The 9,814-nt window shown below is 33.1% G+C and overlaps 1 pseudogene across 1 annotated transcript; it reads left to right on the forward strand.

Moving 5' to 3' along the window:
• The first annotated feature begins 1,036 nt into the window (after positions 1–1,036).
• On the forward strand, positions 1,037–6,650 carry LOC146937005 (putative disease resistance RPP13-like protein 1; annotated as a pseudogene). The gene is made up of 3 exons (XR_015030821.1): positions 1,037–1,327; positions 2,305–5,739; positions 6,242–6,650. The product of XR_015030821.1 is annotated as a putative disease resistance RPP13-like protein 1 (transcript).
• Positions 6,651–9,814: the final 3,164 nt, after the last annotated feature.

The raw sequence follows: 9,814 nt of genomic DNA on the forward strand, positions 1-9,814 counted from the left end.
ATATATATATATATATATATATATATATATATATATATATTGATTGATATTGATAACACATATAACAAATAGATAAGAGTAAACTCAAATATTAAAAAAAGTGTAACAAATTCAATCTTTATTGATTGTCCACGATATATCATCTTGTTTTTCCTTATCCTTTATTTTTTAAAAAAGATAATTGATGGGAGTGAAGTTAAAATAAAAAAAATGTAACAAACACAATAAGAATATATGTCAAGTTTTTTTTATTCTTCCTTTATACTTTAAAAAGTGTAACAAACTAAATCGAGTATATATATAAAATTTTGGGCTGACTTTTTGATAATCTGAATTATACTCTAAAACAATTTTTTTCTATAATAATGATTGTTGTTGGTGTCATTAAAAAGATAAGAATTTAAACTCTATTTTTTTATATTATTGATGTCATTGAAATAGATAAACAATGTTAGTTTAATTTATTATAATTTTCAAGCAACAATCATTTATATTTATATTTTTAATCAAAATCAAAATTTCATAGAAAAACACCGTTCATAATTTTCAAACTTTAACTGAATAAAAAGAGCGGAAAGACGGACACGCGAGTACCTGTCTTTTCGCTAGATATATATAAGAAAATAGTCATTTTCTACTTTTTCGGACTGACTTTTTCTCTTTCCCAAATTATGCTTAACTTTAAAATATTAAAAAAAGTGTAACAAATTCAATCTTTACTGCCCATGATATATCGATTTTTTTTCTTTATGCTTTATTCGCTGACTTTTTCATTATCCCAATTATACTTTAAAATAATTGTTGTTGGTATCATTAAAAAGATAAAAATTTAAATTACATTTTTTTATTATATTAAAATAGATAAACAATATTAATTTGATTTGTTATAATTTAAAAGTAATAATGGTACATAATTTTCAAATTTTAGGACAATAAAAAGAGCGGACACAATTGATATTTTTCTTATTCTATAAAAAAATTGGTATATACACGGCCTTTCCCTGTCAAAGAAAAGCCCTAAACCCTCCTTCAAAGTTCAAAGAGCTATGGCCGAAACAACATTTCTCAGTGACGCTTTTCTCACCGCAACCGTTGAAGACTTATTACACAAACTCGCCTCATCAGATTTCATCGATTACGTCAAATACAGCAACTTAAATCTCTTGAAACTCACCGTTTTGGAGACAAATCTTCTCACTCTTCACCCCGTGCTTCGCGATTCCGAACAGAAACAGTTCTTCAATCCCAAAATCAAGCAATGGCGTGACGAATTGTACGATACAATCTCTTCTGCCGAAGATTTGTTCGATGAAATCGGTTACGATTCGCTTCTATGTAAGTAGGGCTGGAAATGAGTCGAGTCGAACCGAACCTGTCTGAGCTCGGCTCGACTCGATTAGAATTAGTTTGGCTCGAAACTCGACTCGAGTTCGAAACGAACCTTTTTTTTTAGCTCGAGTTCGGCTCGTTTTAAGTTTACGAGCAACTCGGCTCGACTCGTTAGGTCCAGTTCGTTAGATTCTGCTTAAATCTAAAGTGCAACCAAACTGTGCATCTGACCCAAAAATACGAAGAAAAAATTGCAGTAAAATACTTAGAAAAAATTGCACTAATATTCTTATGACAATTGCAATTGACATCCCTGCATTTTATAATTGCAAGTTGGGTTGAATCAACACAATCTATGACTTCAAGTAAGTTCACTCAATGCTCTTGTTTTATAGCAAAGCTTCCTCTTACTTTCTTATATACGCTCGATGTGGGACTATTTCTAATTGTTGGTTTTAAAGCTTAAACAAAGAGAATAAGAGTCTAGCTAGATAATACACTATCTCTTGTATTTGATTTGTTATTTGTATTCTTTCTTTTTCATTTCATAGTTGATAATACGTTTTCCTATTCGTATCTTATCAAAAATATCATTCATTGCTTATGAGTTATTCTTTTTGTTTATTTTTATATTTGTTATACAAAATAGTACTGCTAATTCCTTTAAAACAACTTAAATAATATATTAACTCTTTTACCACTTCCATCCTATATAAAAAAACTATTGATAGGGTACATATTATATTAAAAATGTATCATATATATATATATATATATATATATATATATATATATAATCGAGCCGACTCGTGAACCAAACGAGCCGAACTATATATAGTTCAAGTTCAGCTCATTTAATTAACGAACTTAATTTTTAGTTCAAGTTCAGCTCATTTGGTTCATGAACCAAGTTCAACGAGCTAATTGCCGAGTCGAGTTCCGAACTTTTTTCGAGTTGTCTCGGTTCATTGCCAGCCCTATATGTAAGGTAGAGAATACACAACCTGGTAAAGATTCTATGTTCAATTTTCAAATTAGTATGATTTGTCAAATGCTTCAAGGTTTTGTTCAACAAATCGATTTTCTTGGTTTGCGTTGTGTAAGTGATAGTTTTTCTCTGTCAAATTCAGTGGTGAATGAATCTGTTATAGTTGGTAGAAGGGATGATAAAGAGAAATTGATGAATATGTTAATGTGTGAGAGTGGTAATTTTTATAAGAAGTTAGGTGTGATTGTTGTTTTAGGTGATGGAGGTGTTGGTAAATCGACGCTTGTTAGACTTGTTTACGATGATAGGAAAGTTGATGAGTATTTTGATTTGAAAGTTTGGGTTCGTGTGTTAGAGGATTTTGATGTGCTTAGAGTAACCACAGCACTTTATAATTCCATCTCTACAGGAACTTATGTTGGGAAAGATCTGAATCATCTTCGAGGTCGATTAAAGGAAGAGTTGATGTGTAGAAGGTTTTTGTTTGTGTTGGATGACGTATGGAACGACAATTATCGTGATTGGAACAATTTAATTACTCCGTTGTTTAATGGAAATTGTGGAAGTAAGGTGATCATCACAACACGTAGTGAAAAAGTCGCAGAGGTTGCACATACGTTTCCTATTCATAAATTAGAACCTCTATCAGATGAAGATTGTTGGTCTTTACTCTCTAAGCATGCATTTGGAAGTGGTGGAGATAAATCCCCAAACTTAGAATCAATTGGCATGAAGATTGCAAGAAAGTGCGGCGGATTACCAATAGCTGCTAAAACAGTCGGGGGGCTTTTGAGTTCAAAGGTAGATGCGAATGTGTGGACTGCTATCTTGAATAGCGACATATGGAACATATCAAATGATAATATTATGCCTTCTTTGCTTCTGACATATCAACATCTTCCTTCTCATTTGAAAAGATGTTTTGCCTATTGCTCGATTTTTCCAAAGGGCTATGCCTTTAATAGGAAGAAATTGATTTTGTTGTGGATGGCAGAAGGCTTCCTCGAACATTCTATGGTTGGAAAAGCAGTAGAGGATGTTGGTGATGACTACTTCAATGAATTGTTGTCAAGATGCTTACTCTGAAGATGTTCACCATGTTTCATACAATCAAGAGGAGTATGACATTTTCATAAAGTTTGAGATATTTTTCGATTTCAAATGCTTGCGAAGCTTCCTACCCATTGGTTCTAGGTGGCAAGAATCTTACTTATCAAGTAAAGTGATTGATTATTTGATACCTTCAATTAAAAGGCTGCGTGTGTTATCCTTATCAAATTATAACATCACCGTGCTACCAAATTCAATTAATAAGTTGGTGCAACTGCGGTATCTGAATCTCTCCCGCACTGAAATCAAATGCTTGCCAGATACAACATGTGACCTTTACTATTTGCAAACTTTAATTTTATCAGGGTGCCGGAAACTCATTGAATTGCCGATGCATGTTGGAAAGTTAAAAAATTTGCGTTACCTAGATATTAGCTATACCAAGATAAAGCAGATGCCAATGCAAATTGTCAGACTAGAAAACCTTCAAACACTAATCGTTTTTCTAGTGGGCAAACAAGAAGTTGGGTTAAGTATCAGAGAGCTTGGGAAGTTTCCTAACCTACGGGGAAAACTTTGCATCAAGAACCTACATAATGCCATTGATGTGAGTGAGGCGTGTGATGCCAACTTAAAGCAGAAAGTACACCTTGAGGAGTTAGAAGTATACTGGGATCAACAAACTGAAGAATTGCCAGCAAATGAAGTTATTCTCAATGAGTTACAGCCATCAATAAACTTGAAGAAATTGAGCATTGACTTCTACGGTGGGTTAAGCTTTCCATGTTGGTTGGGTGATTGTTCGTTTTCTAACATGGTGTACCTTTCCATCAAATCTTGTGAGTATTGCATAACACTTCCTCCACTAGGACAACTACCTTTTCTCAAAGAGTTGAAGATCGATGGTATGAGTAGAGTTGAAACAATTGGCCCAGAGTTCTATGGCAAGACAGGGGGAAGTACTAATTCCGCGTTCCAACCATTTCCATCTCTTGAGAAGCTAGAATTTAATAGTATGCCTAGTTGGAAGGAATGGATTTCCTTCAGAGGCAGCGAGTTTCCTTTTCCTCGTCTTAAAACTCTGATACTTAGGGACTGTACTGAACTGAGGGGACATTTGCCTAGTCATCTTCCTTCCATAGAGAAAATTAAAATACTTTGGTGTAATCATTTGCCGGCTACACTATCTACTCTGCATTGGCTTTCCTCAGTTAAATCTTTAGATTTGATGTGTCGAGGTTCCCCTGAATTGTCGTTGCTTGGAAATGATTCTCCATGTCGTCTGCAGGTTGCAACAATATTTGGTTTTAACAAACTACTATCTCTTCCTAACATGTTTATGACCTCCACTTGTCTTCAACACTTGGATCTCATTTATATTTCGTCTCTCGCTGCATTTCCAGCAAATGGTCTTCCCACTTCGTTGCAGTCACTTCGTATAGATGAGTGTCAGAATTTAGCATTCTTGCCTCCTGACACATGGAGCAATTACACATCACTTGTGAATTTAGAGTTAAAAAATTGTTGTGATTCACTTACCTCCTTTCAACTGAATGGTTTTCCTTTGCTCCAAAGTCTTTCCATTGAAGGCTGTAGCAGTCTCAAGTCCATTTTTATTTCAGAAAATGGCTCCCTCTGCCTGTCAAATCTCCAATCACTCAAGGTCAGTAACTGTGAATCCCTTAGATCACTGCCACAACGGATGGACACTCTCATTTTTCTTTTAAGCTTGACTCTAGACAAGTTATCGTTGTGTTGCGAAGTAGCTTGTCTCCCTCCCAAATTACAATTTATGCATATTGAATCCCTGGGGTTAGCTACACCTGTGACTGAATGGGGTTTCCAAAGCCTTTATTACTTGTCTGATTTACATATTGGAGGTGATAATATTATTAACACCTTGCTGAAAAAGAAATTGCTGCCCCCTTTGCTTGTGTCTTTGACAATAACTAATCTTACTGAAATGATGCGGTTAAAAGGAAATGGGCTTCAACACATCTCCACTCTGAAAAATCTCTCATTTAAATGTTGTTCAAGGCTTGAAACCTGTAAAGACTTTTTTCCTTCTTTTCTGAAATCACTTGTCTTTGTAAATTGTCCAAAACTTATGTCCTTGCCGGATATGTTTCCTTCCTCTTTGGAAACACTGGAATTTGACGATTGTCCAAGACTTGGGTTACTGCCAAGGTCTGGGTTTCCTTCCTCTCTTAAGTTACTGAGCATTAGCCACTGTCCGCTGTTAAAATCAAGGTACGCCACTAAGAGAAATGATCATTTGTCCAAGATCTCTCACATCCCTGTCATAAAAATAAATGGTGAAGTGACAATATGAGCCATGGGAAAGGAAAGGAAGAATCACACTTCCATTTCAGGTATGTTTTTCTTTTACATAGGAGATATCTAATATAGTATAGTTTCATTGTTATTTATGAGGTAGACCAGGTTTACATATAATTTACACATTTAATAAAATAGGAGTGTTGGCCGTTACTTGTATCAACTAAGGTTTTAATTATGATTATTTGGGCTTGAATGCTGAATTAATCACTAATGCTGACTTAAAACTAAGTATAAGTTTGGCTTGCACGGATAGTAATCAGATATTGTATACATTTAAATGGATGAAGTAAATACAATTTCTGAAATTTGTCTGCATGGATAACACTAAAAGCAGTTAGGAATTACCACTTTATCTATGCCTGCACGAATGAAAATAATAAATCTTAGTTGATTTATTTTTTTTTTTTGAAGAATCCTAGTTGATTATTAAATGAGTTTCATTTTTTAAAATCATATTGTTGATCCTAGTAGAGATTAAACTTATAATATTGGTGAATGTTGCAGTGTTCATTTTCATTCTTTTGTTGTTAATAGGGTTGTCATTGGTAAGGCAAGGAAAGTGCATACACGGACATTTGGTTCATCTTTTCATTTCTTTAAAAGAAGCTGAAGTTAAGCTGGAAGCATTCAATAATAAATAGGAGACATGGTTTGCAAAGACAATATGGTTTCAGACTGCAAAATTCAGAATCAAGAAAATGTTCTTTTCTGCCGATCATTTTCCAGCAACTAGAAAAATCTATGTTCCTCTCCATAGACAAGGTATCTGTCTAATGGTAGAATGTTGTTTCCTTTTTATCGATCATTCAGAATCAATACATTTTTGAAGGAAGTTTAAATTGGACACTTGATCCACATTTTTCTGATGTCTACTGCTCAATACTGTAAAACCATTTTTCTGATGTCTTCATCTTATAATAAACAATCAAATACCTTTTCTATTATACAATTCTTCAAAGTTTATTTTACGCTGAATGCTTCTACCTTATGTTTGTCTTGTAATCTTATCTATATATTCTTATCTTGAACAAATACACACAACATTAGCACTGGTCTTCCTTGGCATCAGAATGTATTTGGTCAAAGTTTTAAACCATAGAACTTAATTGTCCTCGGTATCCGACCCAAGGACCCATTAATCCAGATGACCAATCCTACTGTCCACTAACGGGGGAGCTACAATTAAGTCAAAGAAAAACTTTGTATGGACTACCCCAACACATGAATTATTGGCACCTACTGAGGTATTAGACCTAGAGGATCACACTACTCGATCTAAAGGCTTCACCATCAGGCCAACCCCTGCAGGTTTAGTACTTAAAAGTTCGTAGTTTACACTTTACAGTAAAACAGGAAATGTAATTCAGTTTCCCAATCTGACATAAGCCTTTGCTGTTTTCATTACCTTTATTATAAATTTGATTTGATACAACAACTGAATTATAGAAAGGCAGTTTTTTCTTTATTGATAGACAAATGTTAGCATGTTACTAAATTAATGTATTACTCCCTCTGGTCCTTTTTATAGAAAATTGATGTATTTATAAAAAGGACCGGAGAGAATACGTTAGTTGTAAGAGGTTTGAACCTTGGAACTCATGATTTGTAGTGCTCTTTCGGTGTTCCTCACTTCACCACCTGAGCTAGCCTATTGGGATATACTCTACTGATTCTAATATACAAAATTCATCCATGCAATGCACGAGTTAATTCTTGGTTTACATGATTGATAGCTCTCATTAAAATGTAGGCTTAATTGCACTTTCCCCCCTATTTTTTGTTAATTATGTGATTTTGCACCCGCTCTTTTTTTTGAGCGATTTTGCACTCCATCTTTTGCCAATTGTGTTTTGTTCAAAATCATCATTAAAAGAGGGGAAAGGGGGCAAAAGATGAGGTGCAAAATCGCTCAAAAAAAAAAGAAGAGGGGGTGCAAAATCGCACAATTGGCAAAAAGATAGGGGGCAAAAGTGCAATTAAACACAAGAAGGTCCATCTAACCAGAAAGGGGGAAAAAAGATGGGGTGCAAAATCGCTAAAAAAAAAAAGAGGGGGTGCAAAATTGCACAATTAGCAAAAGATAAGGGGAAAAAGTGCAATTAAGCCAAAAATGTATAATATCATTGACAAAAAAGAAAAGAAAAGAATGTATAATATCAAACTGAGTTAGAGAAGTAAACAATCATTGAGTCACATGAATATGTTAGGCTTGTCACATATTCATAAACTAGTTCTTAATTATAAAACGAAGGGTCTTGTTAACGAGTAGTACTGCAGAGGCACTTTTAAACATGTCAAAATAAGTAATTATTTTTTTTAGTAAAGGTAATAGATAGATATACCTACAAACTCTTTGTTAACGAATAAAACAGTTGTGACTTCTTGAGAAACACTTATCCTGTTATGAACTATTTGTACTTTATATTATTAATGTTTTGTATAGACATACTGTATTGATTTAGCTTTGCAGAGATTATATTAGCCAGAAAATCCCTGTTAGAAACAATGATATGGTATTCAAAATCCAATAGTCATACAAGTTTGAGTGAGAATTTATTTAGTGGCAATTGTTCCACTATATATAATCAGATGTGACAGACTTGCTGAGAGGTATCAAATGCATTGCAAATTCTTCTATTGTCATTATAAACTTATTTTAATTATTTGGACCTGTGCTTCCACCCTCTTTGCAATAAAAAAAAAAAAAAAAACTTATTATAATAGTTATGTGAAGACAAACCATGATGTTTATATAATGAGAAGGGCTAATAACACTCTCTTTTAAACACTTATATTGGTTTAAATCATTGTGGATCTATACTTTAGAAATATAACCCACAAAATTGTGGGACATACATGATTTTATCCAATAAAAAAATGAATGTTAGAGATAGTATTCAAAAGTGAGTCCTCTTATATCATAGTACATGCTGTAATTGATTTATTTTATTAGGCAACATCAATGTTGCTAAAATAAAAGCTTTAATACAAAGACTTGGGTTCCGGTAGTAGGTAAATAATTCTATGAAATATCATATTTTATATAGCCTACCTAACCCTATCCCATCTTTATGCTCGAATTTTCAATTAGTTAGTGTTTACTCTTTTCAATTTTCTTTAATTTTTTTACTTTCTCCCATGTCCTGTTTTATTTTATTTTATTTTATTGATACATGTTGAAAGTGACTCAAAATTTATGGATGAAAAAGTGTCAAAAATCGTAGCGCGATTTGGCAAATTGTGGCACCATTTTGGCTCAGTTTAAAATGTTTGTACAAATTACATCCTTCGGTCACTATTATAAGTAAAAAAATTAAATTTTAGATTCATTCAATTAATGATGTATATGACTTTTATTATAAACCACATACATCATTTATTAAATGAATTCAAAATGTTGATTTTTACTTCTAATAGTGACCATATGGTGTAAATTCTAATAGAAATAGTATTAATACTATGAAATAAATAAATAAATAAATAAATGTGAGTTGTCACACACACTTCACACCATTAACGGGACACCTTTCCAACATCAATTATTGAATCACTTTCCCTGTACTTTTCTCACTCATACGGTAGTTTTAACTAAAGAGTAGTGATGTCCCGTAAATGTAGCTCAGTTGGTAGCTACCAGGGACAATGTTTGCAGGGGCCGGGGTTCGAACTCCGGATTCCCGACTTTTCCACACTTTAAAAAGTGTGTGATCTAGCCACTAGGCTGTTGAACCAAAAAAAAAAGATTTAAAAAAAAAACTAAAGAGTACTGATATTTGTACAACTTTTTTGAACAATTTTTATGACAACTTTGTTTTTCTTTCTTTTCATTGGTCAAAAATAATAGAGAGAGAAAAAGGAAGAGAGAACAAGAATATGATGTGAGTATGAGAGATAAAGTTGTCAAAAAGTTGTTGCAAAATAGTTGTTCAAATATCATGACTTTTAAACATCAACAAATAAATATCTAAGAACTATGGTGACGAGAATTCTTTCATGGATAGAACCCTAAATCAATATTATTTGGATATCCTATAATGAAATGAATAAAATTTAAGAAAAAGAATTTAGTCGTATCAATTGACATCAATTTTAATAATTTTTTCAAGT

This window comes from Medicago sativa, chromosome 3 (assembly GCF_051527215.1).
Source record: "Medicago sativa cultivar Bolivia chromosome 3, Bolivia_mono, whole genome shotgun sequence".
Classification (NCBI taxonomy): Eukaryota; Viridiplantae; Streptophyta; class Magnoliopsida; order Fabales; family Fabaceae; genus Medicago; species Medicago sativa.